This window comes from Ambystoma mexicanum, chromosome 1p (genome assembly GCF_040938575.1).
Source record: "Ambystoma mexicanum isolate Mex_15411 chromosome 1p, UKY_AmexF1_1, whole genome shotgun sequence".
Lineage (NCBI taxonomy): Eukaryota > Metazoa > Chordata > Amphibia > Caudata > Ambystomatidae > Ambystoma > Ambystoma mexicanum.
Genome location: NC_090921.1, coordinates 1,117,105,095 through 1,117,132,055, shown reverse-complemented (window position 1 = coordinate 1,117,132,055; position 26,961 = coordinate 1,117,105,095). Strand labels below are relative to the sequence as shown.

The 26,961-nt window shown below is 47.9% G+C and overlaps 1 protein-coding gene across 1 annotated transcript in view; it reads left to right on the top strand.

The window, feature by feature from the left end:
• Positions 1–2,431: 2,431 nt before the first annotated feature.
• Positions 2,432–26,961, top strand: part of LOC138449261 (zinc finger protein 684-like) — a 697,253-nt gene continuing 672,723 nt past the window's right edge. The window contains exon 1 of the mRNA XM_069604757.1: positions 2,432–2,679. The gene's annotated coding sequence lies outside the window, so the exon portion shown is untranslated. The remainder of the gene's footprint in view (positions 2,680–26,961) is intronic.

The following is a 26,961-nucleotide window of genomic DNA, read 5'->3' as shown; positions in this document are numbered from 1 at the left end:
CCACACATGATTAAATTAGTGAAATTATTAGTAGGACCGTAGATGTTTAGAATGGTAACCATGTGTAGATTCTATCCGGAGTTTGACCCAGACCCATCTCCCATTTGTATCGGCGCCTTGGTCAAGAATTTTGAAGGGTAATTTCTTGCTAATTAATATAGCTGCATCGATTTTCTTAGCAACAGCTGCACTGGAAATGATTTCCTTAACCCAAAGGGATTTCAGTGGCATTGCTTCTTTGTTAGATAGATGTGTTTCTTGTATACATGCTATGGAAGGGTTGAATTTGTTAAGATGAGAGATGAACTTACATCTTTTAATGGGGTTCTTACAACCTTTGATGTTCCATGTGACACATTTGAAGATCATTGTAACATTTCAAAAATTATGATAACATAACCTGAAACCATGCAGATATAGAAATGTAGTGCCAAAAAACTACATTTTAAATCATAAATCTTCAGGAGGAGACACAAGAGGATGACACATTGGGTAAAGGAAGGGGAAGTAGGGGGTCTGATCATGAATATGTTAAGTAGGGTACTAGATATTAAAACAAAAAATAAAGATCAGACGGGATAAGGGAGACAACAGGAGAGTAAAATCGCAGGGATGGGTGACGCCCGCTGAGTCATCAAAAAAGGGGAAAAAAGTGACTCAGGATGGAAGATGGACATTGCAAGGACACCCGTCCCACAGGTTATAGTAAAATGATAATCATGGCATTACATAGATGATAGAAAAACTTATGAGGGAGAAACACATTCATGTGATAGAGGAAGTGGAGGTGCAGGCAGGAGATGTGTCCATGCCTTCGGATTTGATGGAGCATATAAAAGCTCTGAGGTCAGCAGGCTCATCAAACATGGTTGTACGACCTTCATGTATTACTTTGAATGAACAAGGGGGGTATAGACAGACCATACCGAATATTAAGCTGCTTTAAGGCTGGACGGAAGGCTAGAAATGTTTTCTTGCACTTGGCCGTGCTTTTAGCAACATCTTGTGTGATATATATCTTATTACCATTCCAAATGAGGGATTTTCATTCCCTAGCAACAGACAAGATGAGCTGAAGTTGGGAATATTCCAGAAGGTAAAAAATCAGTGTTCTGGACAATGTTTTTGGCGAGGTAGAGATGGATGATAGACCGATTCTATGCGCACATTGAATGTTGAGTATTACATTAGAAGGTAGGTGGAGCAGGGTGGATAGAAACGTTTGTAAAAATGCAATGGTGGTGTTTCCTTCTGAGCCCTCCGGCAGACCTGAAATGTGAATATTAAGTCAGCTACGATTTTGTAAATCTTCATTGTGCCTTTGGAGGTCTTTGATTGACGTCTCAAGTAGTGCCACTTTAGGAGAAACCTCCACTGAACCAACTCTTCTCTCCATTTCATCCATTCTAATTTCAAAACCCTTCCATCTGTCATCTAATTGTTGTCATTTTTTATTTGTGGTCTCGATGAAGGGTTTGAGTGATCTAATTTCTGATAAAAATGGCATCAATGGCAGGATCAGAGATACCCAGCAGAGGTGATGATTCACTCTTGGGTCTCTTAAGGTTAGAGGCTGAGACATTGTAAGGAGACATTGGTCACGGGAGGACAGCTCAGGTGCAACGTGGACGCCTTGGAAGCAAGACGCACGGAGCACCACAGGTTCGATCCCTGTGTCCACGCGGAGAAACCTCTGGGTATTAAGCACGTTATAAATAACCTATCATATCATTATGTTCTTTTGTTGTCGTATTTTTTTACTGGCAGCCCTGGTATTAGTTGATATCAATATGAATATATAGATTGTCGAAATATTTGAATAAGTGTATACATGTTGAAAAGCTCAAAGATGCTAATATTATCTGCAGCATATGCCAAAATCCAGTAATAATGTAGTCTTAAAGAAGGCTTGTGGTGTTGTCTACAGACTAATAATGACAGGTCTGTAGACGTTGTATCCTTCAGTTTACAATTATTATTTCCATAATATGCATGTAGTGTTGTTCCTGTTAAAGGAGGTTAAATGGGAACACTAGAGAATAGTAAACCAAGGAGTGATTTATGAAGAGCCATGAGTCATGTGGTAGTGATAATGCGTCTAGCACGTACAGTCAAATAATTCAATAAGAGTCAGCGTGGATTTTTTCTTCCCCACTGCTTCCAAGTGTATTCCTTTAAGTGAAGGCAGAATGTTTATGTATAGACATTTACTGCGGGAGGTATTCGGATATTTGCACCGTTAGTTTTATGTGCAAAATATCCTTATAACAACTTATGCGTGAAATAGTATTGCAAATATATGACTGGGTAATGCTATTTTCCAGACCTCGTGTGAAGAGATAGTATGCAGAGGATGTATTACAATAAAGTACTGTTGTACCTTTAAACGTTCTGAGTCATTAAGGGAACGTTACCAGGAAGATTATTTTTCCTTACTTGCAGAGACGTAACAGCAGGCGCCAGCGGCGGCAGTATTGAGAGGGAAGGGCCGACCAGGCCACAGCTGGTACGTCACAGTGGCCGCGATGCTGTCATTCTCCTCAGGAAGGGTGGACATTCGTGGCTGCGGTCTCTGAAGATGGAACGCCGGAGCTCGCAGAACAATGAAAAGAGGCTAAACAGCGTCGGGAAGGCAGCCGCAACGTGAAACAGCAACTGAATGCAGAATATTGAGGAAAGGTAAGTGAGAAAGGTTTTATAAAACGAAAAAAATTACGTATATAGTGACGCGTGGGAAAGAGCGGCAAGACTATGCGTCCATCTTCTTTGGCATCAGGCCACGCCCCCATCATCAGCTTCTATTTCAATCTATGTAACATAGACGTTAGTTCCCTCCTCACATGTATGATGTACATAAAAAATTTGGAAGCAATTTCGTCTTTTAGCAGGTTGGAGATATCCGTTCTTCGTAGGTTGGTACAAAAACATCAAATCATAGCGAGTAGCTAAAGACATCATGTCTTAGCAAGTTGCCTTTCACAAGTTGCTTCTTGAGCATCTTTGCCGTTTTAACCATGTAGAGCCTGAGTCAAGGACTCCACGTCATATTTTTGTTTTGCGTTTTCCATTGGTTCTGACACAGGCAAACTGCTGTTTATTTCTTAATATGGAGAATAAACGGGAAATTGATTTCACTGGCCTACTGCGTCAGTTTGTAAGCATATGTGGGCCTTCTACTGACTTGCTTAATTCTACACGTATAGGCATCGTAGCATGTGTCAATGCATGCATGTATGAAGCCATTTAAACTGCTAAGTGTTTTGTTTTAATAAAGTACACTTTTCACTATGTTATTGCTTTAGAAAAATGGAGCCTAAAGCGCTTTAAAGCACCAGTATTGCTTTGTGGAACTACATTACCATTCTAAATGTCATGTTGCAGCATAGACTGCTTTCTAAGTGTACAGCACTTTACTTGCTTCAAGGCACTTTCTTCTACTGGCCTTGTCAAGCCAGTCCTAGGCTACTTATGTGGGGAATTCTGGCATGGAATGGTGTCTCATGTGCTTCTGTTACACAGCAGAGGCAGAATGGGTGAAATCCCATCTCAGCAGTATCGTATGATAACAGCACCAGGCCTGTCAGTAAGACCCTCAAATGGCAGAGGCATATAACATGGGGCCCATGCTTTTAATGATAATTCAGCCTGTCGCTGCAGGTGTTCTTGCTTAAGTATTAAAAAAAACAGGTTTCTAAGAGATGGAATTAGAGGGTTCGTACATGCAGCAACCTAGATGCAAACCTATATGCAAAATGAGCTTCCCTTTCCATACTAAAACATTACAAGAGAAGGGAATTTCCATGTCAATGTTGTGGCGTCAAACAAATGTTTCTGAGCTGGTCTATTTGTATAAATCAGGTGGCTGCTGGTAAAATGAACACAAGAAACTAGTCTTACAATCTAGCACAGACCTGCTAGAACTGACAACTCACTGGCCATGTTAAAACATCTGAGTGTGTGTGAAAACCTTTCTGCTTTTAGTAACTTAATTACAGCACAAGAGCTTTTACTACTGGGAAATACATGAATGGTTCATTGAGCATGAACATGACATAGCAGAGCAGTTTTCAGAACATGCATGAACTGAACCATTTAAGAGCATATGAGCTTTCTTTTCTGCAAATAAAATTACCTTCTAGCCTGATCACAATATAAATCTAATGAAAATAAAACTGCTTACCCCAAGGCTTTGTGAAAAAAAGATGAGAATAGTTTGTAATCTTTTGGAAGCACTGCTGGGGTCTCGGCCATGTGTAACATGCAGGATCTGAGAGCTGGCTTTTGTAAACTATGGGAGGCATAAGTAAGATGAGACCCTCACCACATTTAGGCTGCAAACACCCCCCCCCTCACATTCCTGTCCATACTAATCACCTAGAGGATGGGTCTTTTTTAAACTTAAAGAACATTCAATTGTCTGCCCCTGTGCCACCATTTCCCAACCTCTGCCCTTCCCACCACCCCTGAACCGCTAGCAAGTCAAGATAATCGAGTAGCAGCAGCAGTGGGTTGCAAGTAGGGGTGTACAGAATAATGAATGTACGATTCAGCCGAATAGTCGTTTCTTATTAGAACATAATCAAGCACATGATAAATGTGATTTCACAAACCGATTAAAGTCACCCGATTACATGTACGCATGTTAAGTTTATAGATCACAATTACATTTATTAAAGAACAAGGTCATTTGTTCACTTTCTTTACACATATCCCACTATTATGTGGCATTTCCCACCACTTCAGTGCTTCTTTGTTTTTAGGGAGAAAACGCTTACCGAAAAAGATTCAGTTCAGTGCCCAGTGTACTCATTGTCTTGCTCACACTGCTGTCTGCAGATTGTTCACCGACACTATCCCAGAAGGACCACCTTCCTCCTCATGGTCTGTTTCTTGGCTGCCAGCTCTTCTTGGCTGTCAGTTCCAAACACTTTGAAACACAATTTAGTTGCTGAATAAGCACCTTACAAATGCACAATAAAATACACAAATAAAAATAAACTCTGCAGTTTGCTCCTCTGTGTGCGATGTATGTTCATCCAGCAGTTTTAAGGCAGTTGAGTGGATTGTATATTTGACATATTTCACAACATCAGTGCTGAAGAGCCTCAGCTTTAAGTGTGGATCTATTCCTGTCACCACAAAGTAAATTGGCATTTCCTGAAGTTCACCAAAATAACAATGAATTGCCTCGAGTAGTTCTTCTTTCACACGATTAATACCTGTGTCTTTTGCTTCAGAAGAGCCCTGGTATCCAATTAAAGCTTTGACAGCCGGAATAACAATGAAAATGCTTGCTGTGTGTGCGCAAATCTCCTTTGTTAGCTTTGCAAATGGGGCCAGCAAATGACAGTTCATACTCCGTCGTATGCCACTCACTGGCAAAAAGATTTGTCACTTTTCCTTTTTAGTGCTGCAGTGTTTGGTCGAGCAGAGGCGGGCATTGAGCTCTACATTGCAGAAGATGATAGTTCCCACAGATTGACACATCTTGGAGTTCCTTTTCAAAGACACAAAATATTTCAGTATGGAGTGGAAGCAAGAGGTGGAAGAACTAGAATGTTTAAACGCCAAACAAGCCTTCTTGCATTGGCCAGTATGCCAGAGACAGATCTGTGTGCAAAAAGTACATAGTGTATGCATAATTGCAGGGTACATGCAAAACACAGCACACTTAGAGTCGTCTTCTCTAAATGCTTTGGACATGTTTTCTGCATTGTCTTGCACCACAGAAGGTGCTTTAGAATGGGCAATTTCCCATTTCTGGAGTATTTCCTAGAAATCTAAATCTATCTTAGCCCCCCAGCATGGCCTCCGTCAAATCCTTCGCACTGCAACAAAATACCATGCCTCAACATGTAGCTCTGCGTCCAGTGGCCTATCAAATTCATAACGTTTTTCTGAGGTCTATTTTCAGTGAATGCCATTTTCTTGGCACACTGCCCCTAAGTTGCAATATTATGGCACACTTTTTGTTAAATATCAGGGATTACAAAGGTGGAAAAATGCTTTTAGGATGTCAGTTTGTTAAAAAGCTGGAGTCTCGTTACAAAAGCACAAAGCCTAGATCTTCTACAAGAGAAAATGGTTGCAGATCTAACGCAAGCATTTCACCAATGTTCTTGTGCAGAGCGGTTGTTCTGAGATCAGATTTTCTTTTCCATGCAGTGCTGGATGGTGGGCTGGGACAATAGCTTTTTGCTTTTCTTGCTGTCAGATACGGTGCACTGGGTGTTCCCTGCGACTGCTTCTCTTTTCCTTTCATACTCTGTAAAGTCATTTGGTGCTTTGCACGCCGGTTGTGTGGTGAAGCAGATTGGCAACACTATGAGAAGAAAAAAAGGTGAGTATACGGGCCCAATTAGAACAGCCCTGGGTTGGCCTGTCCAAAAATATAAATTGGTTGCAAGGCTGCTGTGTTCCTACAGGTATGGTGGCTATGCCCTTTTCCACCAAATGGCTGGGTCTGGGAGGTGAGTACCCGTGTCAAAAACATGCAGCTCCTTCAAACGTCCACGGTTGTTGCCCTATTATCAGATGGGCTACACTGTTGAGTTAACTGGCCCACAGGATAAAATTGCTGAGCACACACAGCTTTTGAGTTATCACCAAGCTTGACTGTTAAGTAATCCCAAACAGGGCTTGTTGTCTCCTTAATTCTGCTCATGATCAAAAAACCGTGGTGCAACAGAAGGTACAGTGTATTGGAGCCTTGTCAGGGGCTGGGCTGGTGTCTTATTATCTCCAGCAGTCTATCAAGGATCTTGGCGCAAACTGAAATGTCTGTCTCCCAAAAGAATGTGAAGCAAAAGTCACACGACTGCACGATTTATTGAAAAGGTCTACCTAATGCTGGATTTGACTCAGCATTTAGCCAGTGCAAGGTTTTACTTCAAAAGGTTTGAGGTACAACTGTACTTCTTTTCAAACACTTACAAAAAATAGAAAAAACTTGGATAAGGTTACACCCCCAAAAAGTTTTAAAAAGCATTGGCAAGACCTACTCCACAGTCCACACAGTACAAAGGGAAATACTTTGAAAAGATGCGGTTTAATCAAAAAATGTCTAAAACATTAAATATGGGTACTTTTTTTTCATTCCAAATACAAAAAAATGCCTTTTGACAAGGGCATCCTGGCAAAGAAATGGGTTTAGGAAATATTTCACTAGACCCGAGTGCTGCCTGCCCACTCCAGGAAATGCTCAGAGGCAAATACATTCTGTACCCTGTTCCCCCGTCTCTCCAGCAGGCGGTTACCAGTTTGCTCTGTGGTGATCACAGGAAGATGGACCGGATTCTTTCGGTGCTGGCTTCTTCTCACAGCAGTTTCATCACATTACCGCTAAAATGAAATAACTAAATTTCTGTCAGGGGAAGGCATAACAATTTGGCCCAGTGGGCCACCCCCCTACACCCCATATTCCTCTTCGCCAGCAACATGGGGGCTGGGGGGGGAAGAGTCGAAGGCCTCCCATATTTTATTTTTTAAACCGTGTTTAATAGGGCTTGCCAGGCCTATCCCCTGATGCTGCATTTTAATTTTTAAACAAGTAGCATGGGGGCCGTCAGTGATTCCCCTGTTGCAATTATGTTTAAAGACAAACCCTGAAGGTCGATCAATTGCACCTTTTGGCGTTGCTGATTATTTTTGTCCAGTTTTCCAATAATGCCAGATGATGCTGATCAATTATGTTTCTGGCATTGCTCTATAATGCCTCTGAAGAACCCGCAGTGGTTCACCTCAATTGTACCCTGTTGCACATCTCAATTATGCACTTCAGTTATACCCCACAATGGAGCCCAACTATGCCACTTGGTTATTTTAAGTTTTGCTCTATGATGCGCTTCCATTAGGCCTCATAGTCTGTTATGAGTCTATTCAATAAATGGCAATCATGCTACTAGCACAAGCTAATTATACTGTATTGTGCATCTCACTTTGTTCCCTATGCTGCTCAACTATGCTTCTTATGCCCTGAAACTGTCCAGTTACTCTCCTGTTATACTGAACGTTTTAAAAACTAGTGTAAAACCGAATAGCCAGCATAAAGATGATCTCCATGCTTTAGAAAGGCTGACCCATCCCACAACTCCCCAGCAACAATTGTGGGTGCTACCGGTGCAAGGTGTGGTGACTCCTCGCCACGCCCTAGATACAACTGCAGTGTCCATGTCCCCCGAGCCCACCGGCCTCCCCTGGTCCACATTTAAAAAAATAAATGGGGAAAGGAACTTACCCATTGTCCTCTTTAGAAGTTGAAGAGCCTGGCTCAATTATGTTGAATATGGGTTCAATGGGGGGAAAACTATAATGAATATTACTCGAGCTTACAGCTCAGGGGTCTTGATTCTATTAAAGACACAGAGCCGAGCATTATGTTTAACTTCCTTTAATTCCGCTTCTCAGCAGCTTTTCAAAACGTTAGCTTTTTTTTTTTTTTACTATTTAAACAAAATAAAAACTCAAGGGACTACAAATCCCCGTAAAACACTTGTTCTCAGTAGTCCAGTATCCACAAAAGTCCACCAATCGTGGCCCAGGTCCTCCCATGACACGCATCCTGCCTGGGTCCCTTCCTCTTTCTTTTGGCTACAAACTGTATAATGTTTTCACTGTTCCACTTTTTTGATCTGCTAGATAAAAAAGGTATTCAGTTTACCAACTATGGGGAGTCATCCCATTATCTGGCAACAATGAGCAGGACACCACAAGATTGAATGAGGTTCATGACATCATTCAAGGATCGATGGTGGAGAATGGTCTTGCGTTAAATAAAGTAAAAGCAGAACTAATGGTAGTTGAGACAGCAAATCAAATCAAAAAGCTTTGGGACAACTACAAGATGTTAAGTGTGGCAGGCTGTGATCTGGAAACTAAAACAAAGGTTAAAACCCTGGGAATCCATTAACCAACATCTTAGTATGAAGGCGCAAGTGAGCAGCTTGGAATCTTTATCAGCAAATTACATAAAACTGCTTACCCAAATTCGGCCATTTATCTCAAAATCTAATTGTGAGATAATTGCAAGAGCCATCATTGTGTCAAAGATAGACTATTGTAGCAGTCTGCTTGTGGGCATTAATAAGTCAGAGTACGCTAGACTTCAGGTCATACAAAATAGTTAAGCGAGAGTGATCATGTAACTAAAACAAGAAGAGATTTACATTGGCTACCTATTGAAGAAAGGATTAAGTTCCATCTTTTAGTTATGGTGCACAAAAGCCTCACTTGCACTGGGCCCTCATATTTGACTGAGGTATTGTCCTTAAAGACCAAGACGAGAACGCCCCGATCGAACATATACATGCCCTCCCAGAAGAGCTCAGAAAAACTTAAGAAACTAAAGACATTTCTTTTCAATAATCTGATAAATACTGTGTGTAGTAGTTTTACTTTATCCCTGTCACCCCACATGTTTTGTTTGTATATATCGTTGCGCCCATAAGCCTCTGGGTCCTGAGGTGCACAATATACATTTCGAAGGGATTGGGTCCTCCGACGTATTCCATATCTATGACAGGTAATCACCACAGCTGTGCTGCTTCGGAAACTTTTTTCGGAATCTGCGTCCTGCGTCGATGACGTCCGATGTGATAAGTAGGACGCATGACGCCTGTAGCCTCAGTTCCGTTTTTTCCACGAACGTGTTGCTTCGTGAATCTCGGGTAACGCCTCGACTCTTTGGAGTTCTGTTCTTCTTGGTTCTTCGAACCTGTTCGTTTTTTTGTGAGAATCTCCTTCGTGTGAAGATGTCTTCTACTTCGTCTTCGACCCCGCGTCCGGGCTTCAAGAAGTGCGGGCAGTGTGGGTCCAAGATGTCGGTGACGGACTCGCACAACGCCTGCCTCTGGTGCCTCGGGGAGGCCCACGACACGGATGACTGTATCAACTGCCAGTCGCTCATGTCCAAAGCCTTACGTGAACGTAAGAAGAAGTTGTCGGTAGGTCGGGTGTCCAAGCCCCGGAAGTCGAAGTCTGCGGGGCTTTCGACGGATGATTCGAGAGGAGACTCTCCGCGTCATCGTCGGAAGTCTCGTGGGTCTCCTTCTAGGAGTCGGTCTCGCCACTCCTCGGCATCTTCGAGGCATTCTCGGAAGCGCCGACAGCGGTCGTCTTCCAGGTCCTCTTCCAGGTCCTCTTCTGAGGACTCTGCCCGGCACGTCGCTTACCCCACCAGCCGTGCGACGCCGGAGGAATGGACTTCCTTCGGGAAGAAAATGCTGGCGATTCTCGAGTCGCAGGGTACTAAGCCGTCCGCGCCCCCGAGTGGGGTCGGTCGTGAGAGGTCGAGAGACAACGCTCGCAAGAGTGGTCGGCACGAGTCACTGGAGAGGTCCCGTTCGGACAAGGGGACTCGTTCTCGACGTACCCGTTCCAGGTCCCGGTCCTCGACGCGTTCGGGAAGACATCGACGTCTGAGGCGTCGACAGGCTCTCTCGAGGCTCCGGCTCCGAGGAAGTCGTCGAAGCCGTCGACGCTCAGGTCGTCGAAGGACACGCTCGTAGCTCCGGCTTCGAGGACTGTGTCGATGCTGGCGGCGCTGCATCTGATGTCGACGCCGATTTACTCGACGCCAATCCTCTCGGTGCCAATGCCTGTTCTCTCGACACCAGCGCCGATTCACTCGACGTCCTCGACGCCTTTCGAGGCCGGGGTGTCGGAGGTACCCCGTGGCACGGGGGAACCCCTAGGAAGGCTCTGGTTAAGAGCAAGCACTCTCGGGTGCCTTCTTTTCGCCACCTGGAATATATTTCGGAGGTGGATGAGGATTCTGATTGCCTGGTTCCTAGTCAGGTTCCAGATGAAATTGTCTCAGGCCATAGTCAGTTTGACGATTTGAGGCAGTCACTGCATGATGCCAGTGGACTGGACACCTCTTCGGAGGTGGAGTTTTGTAGGCCTGAGCCTGGCTCTCATGCCGATTCCTCGTAACGGCGCCTTATGGCTAGGGTTTCCGAGTACTTGGGTTGGTCTGCTCCCCCAGGGGAATTTGTGCAGGATGATCTCACGGACATCCTTGATGTTGGTCCCCCAACTGACCCGGTACTGCCGTTTCATATGGCTCTACAGAGAAGGGTGGCGGTGGCTTGGACTGCTCCGGAGAGTCTCCCGGTGGTGGTCAGGTCCTTGTCGCGAAAATACCGTCCAGCCAGTAGTGACCCCTGCTACTTGACCAGGCACCCCACTCCGGAGAGTTTGGTGGTGCAGGCGGCCACAGCCCCGGCGAAGCAGGCGTCGTACCCTACCATCCCTCCTGATAGGGACGACAAACGTTTTGATGGCTGGGCGAAGAAAGTGTTTTCTTCTGGTGGTATGGCGCTTCAGGCGGCCAACTCCATTTGTGCCTTGTCTCGTTTCACACACACTCTGTGGAACTGTGTTGCGTTAGCGGCTGAACATATTCCCGAAGGGGACGAACGGGATGGTTTCCTTGCTATGGTCCAGGATGGTAAGGATGCCATGTGTGAGTCCGTTCAGTAGGGTTTGGACATGGCTGAATGCGTCAGCAGGTCCATGGCGGCGAGCACCGTGATACGCAGGTTTGCGTGGTTGCGGAAGTCGGGGTTTGCTCCTGATGTGCAGTCCCGGCTCCTCAACATGCCCTTTGACGGTGAACACCTTTTTGGCAGCAAGGCTGACGAGAGCCTTGAGAGGTTGCAGACCTCAAAAGCTGCAGCGAAGTCATTGGGCGCTGCATTTCACCAACCTCCGCCTTTTCGTCCTAGGGGACAGCAATGGAGGGGTGGTTCCATTCGCTATTACTCATCCTTCAGTAAAGCGAGAGGAGCTGGCAGTCAAAGAGGCCAACGCAGGGGTACCGGAGGTGGACGACAGGGTACCTGTGGTGCCAAGGCCGCTCGGGCAGTTGCCTCTTTGCCCTCCGGTAACGCCGCAGCCGCTACCACTCATTCATGAGGCCATGTCCCATGGTTCGCCGGTTGGGGGAAGGCTGGCGCAGCATCTTGTAGAGTGGCGTGCCATTACTTCAGATGTGTGGGTTCTGGAGATCATAACCCACGGCTACTGTCTTCCTTTTCGGCACAGGCCTCGCGACAATCCACCGGGGAACCTCTCTTTGCAGAGTCCGGATCCGCTCCTTGCGCAGGAAATTCAAGCCCTGCTGGAGAAAGGCGCCATAGAACTGGTGCCTGTAGCGGAGAGGAACAAGGGATGGTATTCCCCTTATTTTTTGATTTCGAAGAAAGACGGGGGATTGAGACCCATCATGGACTTGCGCGGTTTGAACAAACTCCTCAGGAAGGACAAGTTCAAGATGGTTACTCTTTCTCAAGTCCTCCAGGCCCTTCAGCTTCAGAACTGGTTGGTGTCTCTCGACCTCAAGGATGCTTACTTCCATGTGCCGATCCATCCCAAGCACAAGAAGTACCTGAGGTTCGCGGTTGGCGACTCGCACTTTCAGTTTCGGGTCCTGCCGTTCGGATTGACCTCCGCCCCAAGGGTTTGCCGTTCGGATTGACCTCCGCCCCGAGGGTTTTCACCAAGCTCATGGTGGTGGTGGCAGCGCATCTCAGGCAAGGGGGGATTCACGTCTACCCCTACCTGGACGATTGGTTGATCAGGGGGAGCTCTCCCGAGCAAGTCCTGGATCACCTGTCCGTCACCTGCCACTCCCTTCACAGGCCGGGCTTCTCCCTCAATTTAAAGAAGTCCCATTTGACGCCAACACAGCGGCTCCAGTACATCGGAGCAGTGCTCGACACTTCCCTGGGGCAGTGTTTTCCTCCCCAGGTGAGGGCTCTTCACATTCAGCAGATGGTGCACAAGTTTCAGCATGCCCAGACGCTCCCGGCGTTCGAGTTCTTGAGGTTGCTCAGCCTTATGGCATCCTGCATTCTTCTGGTGCCAGAGGCTCGCCTGCGGATGTGATCTTTGCAGTGGGCACTCAAGATGCAATGGTCGCAGTCCTCCGGCAGGATGTCGGACCCGGTTCAGGTGCCGCCCTCGGTCGCCCGGGACCTTCTGTGGTGGGCCGTCGAAGGCAACTTATGAAGGGGGCTCCATTTTGGCTTCCCTGGCCGGAGGTGACGATCGTGACGGATGCATCCCTCGCGGGATGGGGAGCTCATGCCAACGGGCTGACAGTCAGCGGTCGTTGGTCTCCGTCGGAGTCCAGACTCCATATCAATCTGTTGGAGCTGAGGGCCGTCAGGCTAGCCCTGAAGGCTTTTCTGCCGACTGTGCGAGGAAAAAATGTCCTGATCCTGGCGGACAACACAGTGGCCATGCACTACCTCAACAAAAAGGGGGGGACAGGGTCACTTCCTCTGTGCAGGTAGGCGATGCAGCTCGAGTTCTGGGCCATGCAGCAGGAAGTTTCGATCTCGGCAGGTCATCTGGCCGGAGACGAAAACGTGACGGCGGACGCTCTGAGCAGGCAGAGCACGATCTCTCACGAGTGGGAGTTGGCTCAGGAGATTCTCCTGGAGATCTTCGCTCTTTGGGGGACCCCTCAAGTGGATCTCTTCGCCTCCAGTGTCAACCGGAAGTGCGAGAGGTTCTGCTCGCAGGAATTTCCTCCAAAAGGAGCCTTAGGAGACGCGTTCGTGGTGGAGTGGTCATTCCCGCTGCTGTACGCGTTTCCTCCAGTCCCCGTCATCCCGCAAGTGCTGCGGAGGTTACGGAAGTTCGGTTCCCGGATGATCCTCATTGCTCTGGCGTGGGCTCGGAGGACGTGGTACCTGGACCTTCTCGACTTGTCCATCTGCCCTCCACGTCGTCTTCCCTACCGAGACGATCTGCTCTCACGGGAGGGGGGTCAGGTTCTCCATCCAGAGGTCAGATCCCTCAACCTTCACGCTTGGCTTCTGAAAGGTTGAGGTATAAGGATTGGGACCTCCCTGAAGACGGAATGGAGGTGTTGCTCTCGGCCCGAAGGCCAGCAACAAAGTCTCTGTACCGTTGCCGTTGGCGTAAGTTCTGCGACTGGTGCAGAGTTAAGAATGTGGATCCTTTTGCATGTGACATCCCCATGGTTCTGTCCTTTTTACTTTCTTTGGCCCACAGGGGCTTGCAAGTGGGTACCATTAAAGGTTGCCTGGCGGCGCTGTCCATCTTTAAGCGCTCGTTTGAAGAGTGTTCCTACTTTACAATCCCTTTAATTTCACAGTTTCTGAAAGGGCTCACTAATGTGTTCCCTCCGTCACCTTTCCTGGTGCCCGATTTGGATTTAAACCTTGTTCTTAAGTTTCTTATGGGTGCTCCGTTTGAGCCTTTGCATTCTTGCCCTTTGAGGCTGTTAACTCTGAAAACTGTGTTTCTGGTTGCGGTTACTTCCTCTCGCAGAGTGAGTGAGTTACAGGCACTTTCAGTTAAGCCACCCTTCACTGTATTTCATAAGGACAGGGTTGTCCTTAGAGTTCGTTCTTCTTTTCTTCCGAAGGTGGTTTCGGAATTTCATTTGGCCCAGAAGGTTGTTCTTCCGGCATTCTATCCTCCTCCGCATTCTGGTAAGGAAGAGGAGAGGCTCCATAGGCTTGATCCTAGGAGAGCTTTAAGCTTTTATGTTTCACGCATGTCCCGGGTCAGAGTGGACAATCAACTCTTTATTGGTTACGCTGGAAAGCGTTTGGGACAGGCTGTGACGAAACAGACTTTGTCTCCCTGGATTATTTTGGCCATCTCGGAGTGTTACCGCTTGGCGGGTAAGGACCCGCCGGCTGGCTTGCGGGCCCATTCTACCAGGGGTATGGCTGCATCTACTGCCCTGCAGAGGGGTGTTCCTATTCGCAACATCTGTGATGCAGCCACCTGGGCTTCTGTACATACATTTGTACGTCACTATTCCCTCGATTCCATCCGGGGACAGGATCTGGCCTTTGGCAAGGCGGTCCTTTGCTCTGCTATTTGATTGGCAATTCTAAATTTTGATTCTAAATTCTTTCCCTCCTCCTTGCTCTGGTACTGCTTTGGGAGTCTGTCAGATATGGAATACGTCAGAGGACCCAATCCCCTCGAAGAACAAGTTACTTTCTTACCTGGTAACGTTCTTTCGATGGGATGGTCCGACGACGTATTCCATATCGCTCCCGCCTTGCCTTCCCCGCTGCAGAATTTCTTTTGCGATTGCAGCTTACGTTCCGCAAGGCTTTGTGTCTGACTGGCAGCTGACTGACGCACGTTCTGGGGGGAAAAAACTACAACTGAGGCTACGGGCGTCGTGCGTCCTACTTATCACATCGGATGACGTCGGGGGAAGTCCTCGACGACGGCGCATGGACGTCATCGACGCAGGACGCAGACGCCGAAAAAAGTTTCCGAAGCAGCACAGCTGTGGTGATTACCTGTCATAGATATGGAATACGTCGTCGGACCATCCCATCGAAAGAACGTTACCAGGTAAGAAAGTAACTTGTTCTTTTAAAGTAAAGTAACGATCGCCCAACTCCTGGGAAGAACTCAGTGTCGCATACAATGGTAATTCCAATGAAAACTTGAATAGAGCAATGGTTCTGCTAACACCAGAAACTTTGTGTTGCATCCAATCTCAAACAAAACACATAAGTTAGCCATCCGGCTCAGCCTGAAGAATCACAAGTTCTTCTGGTCATCACCTGCGAGACAAGAACAAATTCACACCATTAGGGTGGGGATACGGTAACATCTTTCAAATACATGTCAGTGTGTCATACAAACAGTATACAACCCCAGCTTATCAAGGGTGGGGTAATGCTTGCCTCTGTGTCTTTAATAGAATCAAGACTCCCCTATTGGTTTTACATAATGAAATAGTCAACACTTTCCCTGGCCAATGCCCCTGGCCCCCACCAATGTCCCAGGGGTCACATGAATTAACCACTTGTCTCAGTAAGCATGTTAACAAATTGTTCTTCAGATATCTAAGTTCACAAGCTGTGTGGGAGGTCTTATATCATAGTGACGCCTCAGGTGTCCCAAACAAGTCTTTCTCCCATGATAGTGTGGCAATTTCATCAGGTTTATTGAGACCTCTCAGGATGTTTATACAGCAGTCTATACATGGGTGCCCCAACATAGCAATCATGGTTCCCTTTATTCTCTGTATTCCCAGTGCTCACCCACAGCGCAGCCGGCTTTCTCCACGGGGGACGTCAGGTGGACAATCAACCATTTCCATCCCCATGCTGATCATTTGGGAGGTGAGCCCCCCTCTACACGCAAACAGTGTACCAGCTGGGTACCAAACATTGCCTGGGTGAACATATTCCAAGACATCACATCTTCACTCCCTTCTCTCAAGACTCTGCGCACTGCCCTGTGCCATACAATTGACTCCACCATTGCCCATCTTTGTAGGTCTCCCCACCGTGCATTAATATTAGGACCATCTGCCAGTTTCCAGGCCATGGCTATCCTGCGCTTTGCCAGTATACAGATTAGATTCTTCATTCTTGCCAAGTGCGCAACACCCTTTCCTTGTTCACTCCTCCTCCCTCAGGGAAACAAGCCCAGCAAGCAAGCCTCAGGTGACCACTCATGTACCTTGACTCCTCCCCTGGCCACCCTGTCTGCGACTGACATCCAGAATTTTCATTCCTGCCCCCTCCCCATCACATATGGGGCAGCACTGTCTGCTGGCTCCTGGGAGCAAAGATATCCTATGTGGTGTCTTGTACTTGCAGTGTTACACAACTACACCAGCTTGAACCTAGCATTCCTCTAGACCTTCCTTGTGTAAAGCAGGACCCTTGTCCACTCCGCATCAGTAAAAGTCCTGCCAGGTCTGTCTCCCATCCCACGCTTGTTTGTAAGTCTGCTGCCCCCCTCACCTCCTGCCGGTCTAGCAATAACTCATACAGTAGAGACAGTACATGTCCCCCTTCCGACATATCATATATATAGCCTCCAGTGTCCTATCATTGTCAATACCAGTTCGTACCTCTGGCCACTTCCTCAAGACTTTCCGAGCCATACGCATAGACGTCAAACATTGCCCTGTTTTAACACTGCTTTTTTTGAGTTAGCTTCTCAAAGTCCATTAGCTTCCCTTCCTGCAGTAAGTCCCCTATCCTTGCCACCCCTCTGTCATCCCATTGCGTCGTGTTGGTCTTCCTCACCTCTCGATCTCCGCCTGCTATCGCTAGCAATGGGATGTGTGGGGAGTAGGGTTACCTGACACATAGTATTCTCAAAGCTCTTCTACACAGCTTCCTACCATGGGTTAGTAAGTGTGGTTTCTGCAGTAAATTCCCTTCCTCTTCCCAAAGTACCTTTTTAAGTAAGTACCTTTTTAAGTAATGGGGTTCCACCCAGGGCTGCAGGAACTCCGTGGCCAGCGATGTCTTGTCCGCCAGCCAATCAATAACAAACTGCAGCTGTCCCGATACATAGTATATCTCAAAATAAGGCCCCTTAATCCTTCCATTGATTTAGTCCCTCTGGAGTGTGTTCAGCGCAATCCTGTTCCCCTCCACCCCCCACTCCATAAGAATCCCTCCCCAAAAGAATTCCCTAGTGACACTCTCCGCTATCCGCAAGAACTTGCTGCGAATGTCATACGGGATATTCACCAGATGATACATGCCCGGGAGTGCCACCGTCTTCATCAGGGCAGCTCTTCCTCCCATTGAAAGCGGAAGTTTCTTCCAGTATTGCATGGACCTCTCGAGACCCTCCATTTCCCTCTGCATGTTTTGCTTCTGGGCATCTACTAGGTTATGCCAGATATTTACCCGTAGGTAACTAAATGTCTGCAAAGACCACTTCAATCCTAGTGCCAGCAGCTGCTCTTTGTCACAGTCCCTCAGGCGGCCCTTCGGGAACAGGCAAGACTTTTCACGTCTGATCCGTATCCCAGAGAGCCCTGCATATCTATCTAGGACATCTAACACAAGAGGGAGGTTATCCTCCGGCCTACTCAGATAAAGCAGCATGTCATCTGCATATAGCGATATGAACTGTTTCAACGCCTTCACTGAGATGCCCGCCTCTGCATATTCCGTCCTCAGGAACCCTGCCAGCGGCTCCAGAGCTAGGTTCAACAACATGGGGGACAAGGGGCAACCCTTCCTTGGACCCTTTCTCAGTTCCCAGCTATTCAAGACATGTTTCCCTGTCCGTTGGCGTTGTATAAACCACATGTACCCATCTGTTGATCAGCAGGCGGGAGTCAGAAATCGGGTTTTACACAAATTACCTTTATTCAGGCAATCCCAGATATGCGCATTGTTTCTCATAGGATGAAAATGTCACTTAACAAAAAGCAGTGCTCTGAAATTCCAGTGCTGAAGTGAAGAGAAAATCAATGTTCATTCATGGAACTCACAGCCTCTCTGGTCGGCTTGATGGATAAGAAAAGGAAATGTCTTTAACATAAATCACCTCTCTGGGTTCAGCACTGTTGTTAAGAAAACAAAGGTTCATTCACAGAACTTACAGCCTTTCTGCATTGGTTCTGTGGTTGAGAAAAGAAAAAAATGTCTCAACATAATTCCCTTTTCTGGACTCAGTGCTGCAGTTCAGGTAACAAATGTTCCTTCACAGGACTCGCAGCCCCTTCTGGGTCAGCTCTGTGTTAAGAAAGGATAAATGTCTCTCCACACTTCAGCTCTCTGGATTCGGCTCTGCTGTGCAGAAAACGAAAATGTTCAGTCATTTAAAAAAAATTGCTTCTTGGCTCCATAAATAGAAGTGACCAGGTTCCTCCACTGCAATCTTCCTTTCACAGTATCTGCTCGACGTTCCTGGTATTTTTTTGGACGTGCATATGGACTCCCCCTGTGCTGGGGTTGACAGCCTCAATAAGCATACTCGAAACCAGCCACGTCCTCTGTCCACTCCTCACGACTCTCCCTCCGGTCCTGGACGGAAACACGGAGAGCCCTAATGAGTTCACGCCTGCAGGTTTTAACCATCTCTCCCCCTCTTCCCCTCCCCTCCCCAGGTGTTTTCAATCCCGCCCCTCTCTTCTGCGGAATCCCCTCCCTTCTTTTCTGGTCTCGTGGCGTTTCCTCTGACACCTTCTCGACCTGTTTATTACTTTGGTCATCCCGCCACTCCTCTGTTCCTCTCCGGCTACTATGATAAGGTAAGTGTATTCTTTTGTTTATTTTGAATGTCTGGGGTTTTGGAGTTTTCAGTTTTGGTGCAGTTCGCCATGAACCAGCCAGGGTCATTATGGGAGTCGTAGTTCTCATATATACATTAGTTGAAGAGTTAATATCTGCCACTACTGGCATAGTGATATCGCAGCCCTGTTTCTTTTCTTCTCCCTGATGCTGTTCTGTTGCATCGCTGCCATTATATGACCTTAGTTCCTGGAGGTTACTGCTTCCTGTAAATACCGGCCCTTCAGTCCTAGTCAGTACTTGCTCTTTTGCCACAGCAGGGTTTTCTTGTTGTTTCCTGGGCTCTGACTGCCATACCTGGTCACAACCTCGAGATCCGAGAGGTCCAGCCTCACACCATCTTAGGAAAACTGGTCCTACCCAAAATGCCCCAGCATTGCCTAAAGCCAGTCCCACCTGACAATGCTTTCACAGCGTCCAAGAAGGCCACCCCGCATTCCTCGCCCATTCGATTGGTGTAATCTATCAGGTGATGTAGTCTCCTCAGGTTCCAAGTTCCAGCACGTGCTCCTGCCCGGGACATATCCCGTTTGATCCGGATGGACCAGCGCCCCTATCACCTTCTGGAGTCTATTTGCTAGGACCGCCGTGAGGATTTTGCAATCCGAATTAGTTATAGAGAGCGGCCTATAAGAGCCACATTTCAGAGCCGCCGTCCCAGATTTCGTGATTCGTACAATTATGGATTCCCATATACTCTGCGGCAATTCTCCCTTCTCATAGACTACCTCAGGCATCTCCAGCAGTCTGGGCACCAGCCCCACCATGTATTCTTTATAAAATTCCCCTGACAGCCTGTCTGCCCCCAGCGTTTTGCCATTGGTTTGCGCCCTAATGACCTCTTGCAATTCCTCTGCTGTCAGTTGGGCATCTGACGTTTCCGCTTGCACCACATCACGGCGGGGCAGCGCGATTTGCGACAGTGCTTCCTTCATTTCATCACAGTTACACCCCCCCCTCCTCCTCACAATACAGGGTCTCATAGTACTTAGCGAACACTGCACTTATGTCTGATTGCGTCCGCCACGTAATCCTGCTATCATCCTCAATTGCGCAGCTCATTCCCCTTTCCTCTTGTACACGACACAGCCATGCGAGTAACCTCCCTGGTTTATTACTCCCCGCACCCCTTATGTAGTTTCTCTGTATATCTTGCACAATCAAATTTGCCTAACCTATCCCAGTGCGCCATGCAATGCTGTCTAAGCTATATCAGCACCCCCCCCCCCCCGGGTCCTCCTTCCTCAGTCTGCCTCCATTTTGCAGAAAGCCTTTCCTGATGCCTATGTGCAGTCACCAGCGGCGCATGGTCTGAAAGTGCCCACAGCAAATATTCTGTCCCCTCAAGCTCCCACTGGGTCTCTGCCCCAGGGGAATAAATAGTCAATACATGTGTGCAAGTCATGCGGGCTGAATAGTGCGAGTAACCATGTGCCTGTCCATGCTCTAACCTCCATATATCTATTAAGGTCAGATGTCCCAGTAGCCCTGTCAAGGTCCTAGTCGGAGGCGCTGTTTTTTTATATTTGTCATCAGACCTATCAACTGAGGGATTCAGCGTACAGTTGAAGACTCCCGCGCCTCCCCACCCCCCAATCCAAAGGGCCTCTCTATATGCAGACAAACATGGGTACAGGGAACTAAAAAAGGGACCAGCATCATGGTTGGGTGCATATGTGTTGACAATGCAGACTTCGCGATTTTCTAAATAACCGTGCACCAATACCATCCATCCCTCCTGTTATGTCTCCAAAACCCTGAAGGGGACAGTAGGCGCTACCCAGACCAAGACCCCTCTAGCAAATGCAGAGTAAGGTGAGCCCACCAGCTTCCCGCCTCACTTTTTTGCCAACGTGTTCTGTCTCTCTGCAGGGAGGTAGGTTTCTTGCAGGAGCGCTATTTCAATTCCCTTCCTGCGCAAATACATATGCACTCTGTCGTTTTATGTAGCTATTGAGGCCTCTAACGTTTCACCTCACTAGCCATGCTTTTCACTAGTCGGTAGGGGTGGAGTGTGGCCTGTGAGTCAGGGGCCCATGTCCTCCCTCTCTCTGTCACGTCTTGGGCTGCATACCGATGTGGACACCTTTCAAAATTCCAATAGTGCCCCCCCCCTTTCAACTGTGTTAACAAACCCAACTTAAAACCAGAAACTTTGGGGAAGACCAACTTGCTTGCCCCAAAACCATAAAGCATTGGCCCAATATCTCCAGGCATATTCAGGCCCATCAGCTTCTCTTGCCTTCACCCGCTCCCTCCTCTGGCGACGTGCAGTGTCGAGTACCTCCAAACTGGTTTCTCGCAATGAAATGTCACTTTAGGCATGGGCGCTACCAGGTGTCCGACCAGTCCAATTTGCTTACAGCATGCAGCAGTCGCCTTCTGCCACTCATTCAAATCTCAAGTTCCTGCCTCTACTTCTCGTACACCTATGTCAGTCGCCTCTACCAGCCGTCCTCAGGAAGCAGCTTCTTGTCTCCCATGTAACGGAGGCATGCTGATCGAGTCCATCCAAGGCTGCGCTCCACTAGTACTGTCGAAGTATGAAGTGCCATTGTGGAGCACTTTTAGCTTGGGCGGGAATATCAACATGTATTTCATGTTTGCCTGACACAGCCGTTCTTTCGTGGGACCAAAGGCCACTCTTTGCTTCTGTACTTTGGTGTAGTCAGGGTACACTGCTATTTTGTCCGAGCCCCTCTTAATCAGCCCTCCTTGCCTAGAGAACGCCAGGATCGCCTCCCTATCCCTATAGTTTTGAAGCCGTGCAATCAAGGGTCGTGTTGGCAGTGGTGGCGCGCCTGGTCAATTGAGGGGTGTCTCCTGGCCAAGGAACCGTGAAGCCCTGCTACAGGTTCCCCACCTTGACTTGCTGTAGGAGCATACTTTCGCCATATGTCGTGGGGTCTCTCCCTTTCCGACCACTCAGGTAAGCCCAGTATTCAAATGTTAATACACCAGGCTCTCCCCTCTGCGTCTTCAGCCCTGCGTTCCAGCGCCGTCACCTTCAACTTCAATTCCCGGACCTCTGACTGGGTTACCACCACTTCCTGCTAGTCTCTTCCACTTGTGATTCACTGACTGTATTCTCTCCGCCAGCCCCCTTACGTCTTGTCTCAGGAGCCCCACATCTATTCTGACTTTGTCGATCCACCTCTCTAGGGTAGTTTGGAGTGTGGCTATAGGATTCAGGATCTGGTTTCGACCGTTTTCCCATCTGGCTGCAGGGACGTACTGCCATGTGAGGATGCGCCACCTCCCTCTCCTTTGCGAGTGAATGCCTCCATCTTAGTCTTGTTCAAAGCTACTTATTACTGTTGCGGCAATCTCAGACACTGGCTTAAAGTAAAAGGTCTGAAACGTAGTATCTGAAGACCAGTCTGCTGATTTCATTATATCCTGCAAAGACACCCCTGCCGCAGAATCTCTAAATGCCATCGTGCCTCTAGCTGTACATGCCAAACACACTCATATCGATACCTGCATGATCTCCCTGAGCCACCTAGCTATCGGGGTGGAAGCAAATGTGTGATGTAGCTTCCTATTCGCTATTAACAACTGGGTCACCCCTATTGGCCTAACGCCTGCTGTTGCTTTCTCATAATCTTTGATACACTGCGTTCTACAGAGTTTAGGCTTATCTGGAAAATAAGGATAAGAGATTACTTTGGAAGCACTCTGTGCATTTAGCTATACTGAAAACTTCTCCTTCTGGAAAGAAAATCTTTTCTGTCTAGCTCCAGCACCTTCATGTCTGACACTCTCTTGCAGGCCACCAAACAGAGCAACATCGCTAAGTCCCTGACAACCTTAAGATCGGCAACTGACTGTTGTCTGGCCAGCTCAGAAATAACCAAAACACCTCCTCTAGATTCCACAGTACCGCGTATCTGAGTGTGGGAGGCTTACGAAATTTTACACCTCGCAGAAGACACACTACCACAGGGTGCTCCCCTATTGGCATTCCGTCTACCTTCTCGTGTCCGGCTGATATTGCTGACTTATATTTGTTTATTTATTTGGATTTGTAGAGCGCGCTAGCAGCCCAAGGGCATCAAGGCGCTGTAAGATGGCTAAAGGAGGCTTACTTAAGGGTTACAATGAAGCCGCCCATGAAATAACTTGTTAATTTTACAGGGTCACACATTTTTAGAATATAGTATGTTACTTAACAGAGTACATTAGAGCATAGTATGTTACTTTACAGAGTACATCAGACAAAGAGGTTCGTTTTGATTGCTTTGCGAAACGCTGAGTGAGAGTCAATGAGCCTGAGGTGTGGAGGGAGGGCATTCCACAAGGTGGGTGCGACTGAAGGGAAACTAGAGCCGCCTGCACAAGCTTTGTGTGTTCTAGGGATAGATAGTAGGTTAGAGTACTGAGATCTGGATGGTTTGTAGGTAGAGGGTTTGGTGATTCTTTGTGCAAGATAAGGAGGAGCGAGGTCGTGGAGACACTTGAGTCCGAGCTAGGGCTTTGAGAGTGATCCTTTGCTTAACTGAGAGCCAGTGGACCTGTCTCCTGCGTTCTGAAATGTGTTCTTTACGCGAGAGACCTTGTGGCGGCTCTGAGCGCTTTGATTTGAACAACTTGGGAGTTTGGCAACATTCTTGGCAGAGGTGCCTATGAATAGGGCATTACAGTAGTCGATCCTTGATCCTATGATGGCCCTGGCGATGGTTAGGCAGTTTTGTTGGGAAAGGAAAGGTCAGACTGCCTTGATACGTTTTGAGTGGTAGGCTGACGTGGAGGCTATGGCATTGGTCTGCCTGTTCATGGTCATGTCCGGTTTTAAGAAGACCCCTAGAGTCTTGATGGAGGGTCAGATGGAGATGGGAATGTTGTCCATGGTGAATGAGGAGTATTCAGTGCCCAGTTTACTCAGGGTGGAGGGCGAACCCACCAGCAGAAGCTCGGTCTTCTCACTGTTGAGGCATGGCCAGTTTTCTGCCATCCAGGATTGGATTGTTGAGTAGACGGAGTTCAGGGTATTCTGGTCAGACAGGTAATCACCCGAGAGGGGGGATCAGTACCTGGGTGTCATCTGCATAGTTTGTGTATGAGATGCCCAGGGAGTCCAAGATTTGAAACAAGGGCCTCGTGAAGAGGTTGTAGAGGGTGGGGGCTGTGCAGGACCCTTGCTGAACCCCGCATTTGATAGTACTTGGGTCGGAGCAGGCGGAGTCAGAAAAGACCTTCATAGCTCTATCTTTAAGAAAAGAGTCAATCCTTTTGCAAGCCTTGTCCGAGAAGTTAGCAATAGAGGATAAGTGTTGGCATAGGGTTTTGTGATTGACCAAGTCAAAGGCGGCTGACAGGTCGAGGAGCAGGAGGAGCGCGGGTTTGCCGGCGTCTCTGAGGTCATCGGTTTGGTTTTTGAGGTCAAGGAGAGCCGTTTGAGTCCCATGACACGGCCCGAACCCTGATTGTCTGAGTCCAAGGATGTGGTTTTCCTGTAGGAATTTCTGAATTTGCAGGTAGGCTGCTTTTTTCAGTAGAAATGGTACAGTGGTAATGGGCCTATAGTTGCCTGGGCAAGCGGGGTCAAGGGGGAGGGCTTCTTGAGGAGCGGACAAACCCACGCTTCCTCTAGTCCCAGCGGGACGGAGCCGGTGCGAAAAGAGGCATTAATGAATCCCGTGATGATGGGGGCTAGGGATGGGGCACAGTCCTTGATGACTTGTGCTGGGCAGACATCACCTTTACAGTTGGAGGGTTTGATGGTTTGGAGGAGTGAGATGACCTCTGTGTCACTCATATCTTTGAAGTTGAATGAAGGGGATGAGTTGGCATGGGATTTTTCAGAACTGGTGATCAGTTTGGTGATCTCCTTTTGGTGGGCAAGGATTTTGGCCTGTAGGGTCTCAAGTTGTTTTAGCATGGCAGATTGGATGGAGTTGCACCAAGATTCGTCCTTCACAATTGGTGTGGATGGGGCAGAAGGGGTCTCTAGTAACCTGAAAATGGCAAAGATTTCACGGCTACCGTATTTAGCATTGGTAATCCTGGTATTGTAAGATGTGGCTTTGGCGTTGGAGATGGACGTTTTGTAGAGCTTAGAGATTGTTTTAAAGGCGGTTCTGCGAACTACTGTTGGTTTATTGACCCAGGTAGTGAGGGCAGTTCTTTTTTGTCACCGCATCTGTAAGAGGTCTTGGGTGAACGAGGCATTACAGTGCTTGTTTTTTTTGCTTTTCTGAGGGCGCGAGGTGCTACCAGGTCAACGGCCTCGGATATAGTCCTTTTAAATTTGTTGGCGAGAACTTCAGGGTTGTTAGAGAAGGGAGGTAACAAGGCGGGTACCTTGAGATTAGGAGCTAGGTTGACATGGGTGAGGAGTTTAGAGCTGCGTGAAAGTGCAGCTGGATGGGGGATGGAGGGTGGTTGAGGGTGATAATGTTGAAGGAGATGCAGTGGTGATCAGAGCAGGGTAGTGGCGAGATCAGCGGGGGGCTGAGAGGGCAGTTGTGCTGTGAAACCCAGTCCAGGATGCTGCCCTTTGTGTGGGTAGGGCTAGAGATGGTTTGCGAGAATCCAAGAGTGGCCAGGGCTTTGAGGGCTGAGGCATGTGTGTCTTGGGGGTCATTCAGTCCCAGGTTGAGGTCCCCTAGGAGCAGAATTTGAGAGGTTTTTTTGAGGTTATCGGAGAGAGAGTGTGTGAGGGCTTCTTCACTAGAGTCACTAGAGGGGCTAGGAGGTCGATAAATGAGGTAAATGGTGATGGTGCAGTTGTGGGAGCGCTTAAGTTTGAGTAGAAGGTATTCGGAGTTTTGATCGAGGTCCTTTTGGATTGTCCTGATGGAGAGTGAGTCTTTGGCAATGACGGCAACCCCCCTCCCCCCACCTCTGTGTGAGGAGCGGTCGCGTCTATGGATAATGTAGCCAGCGGGAATTGCTAGGGCAATGGCGGGTCCAGATGTGTCGTTCAGCCAAGTTTCACTGAGGAATAGGAGGTCAAGGTTGTTTTTACTGATTAGGTCATGAACATCCAAAGCATGCGCGTGTAGAGACCTAGAGTTGATGAGGGCACACTTCAAGTGGGCTTGGGGTGGGCTTGAGGAAGCAATCGAGGGAGATGTGGCTAGGCAGCGCTGGTGACTGGGCAGTGGTGTTAGTGGGAGCTGTGGGCATATGGGGGTAGGGCTTGGATAGGGTCCCTTTAGTAGTGGTGCTAGCAATGGAGCAAAGCAACATCAAATTAGGTAGCATAGGCATGGTATCAGTGGAGCAAGGCAACATCACATTAGGTAGCATAGGCATGGTATCAGTGGAGCAAGGCAACATCACATTAGGTAGCATAGGCATGGTATCAGTGGAGCAAGGCAACATCACATTAGGTAGCATAGGCATGCTATCAATGGAGCAAGGCAACATCACATTAGGTAGCATAGGCATGGTATCAGTGGAGCAAGGCAACATCACATTAGGTAGCATAGGCATGGTATTAGTGGAGCAAGGCAACATCACATTAGTTAGCATAGGCATGGTATCAGTGGAGCAAGGCGACATCACATTAGGTAGCATAGAGTCAATGGGGCAGGGTAGCAACACTGATGGCATCAGAGTTGGTGTCCTGTTTAGCATTAAGTCTTGGCTCATGAGTGGGACAGGCATTCCTGGCCGCATGCTGGTTGCAGTAGCGGCATTGCTCAGTGCATTGATTATACTGGTGGGCGGGACCGTGTCATTGCATATCGGCTGCAGCAGGGGACCCGAGAGGACGCATGCCGAGGTGGGCAGAAGGGGGAGCCTTAGGGAAGAATGCGGTTTTATCGTAGTGGTTGCCGGAGATATCAGGTGATATGGGGGGCTTGCACTCGGCTCAACAGGGCATGTGCGCAGAGGCGTTGAGGGTGCACCTGCAAAGCCGTTAGGGATGCGAGCGTGGTGGTGCAGC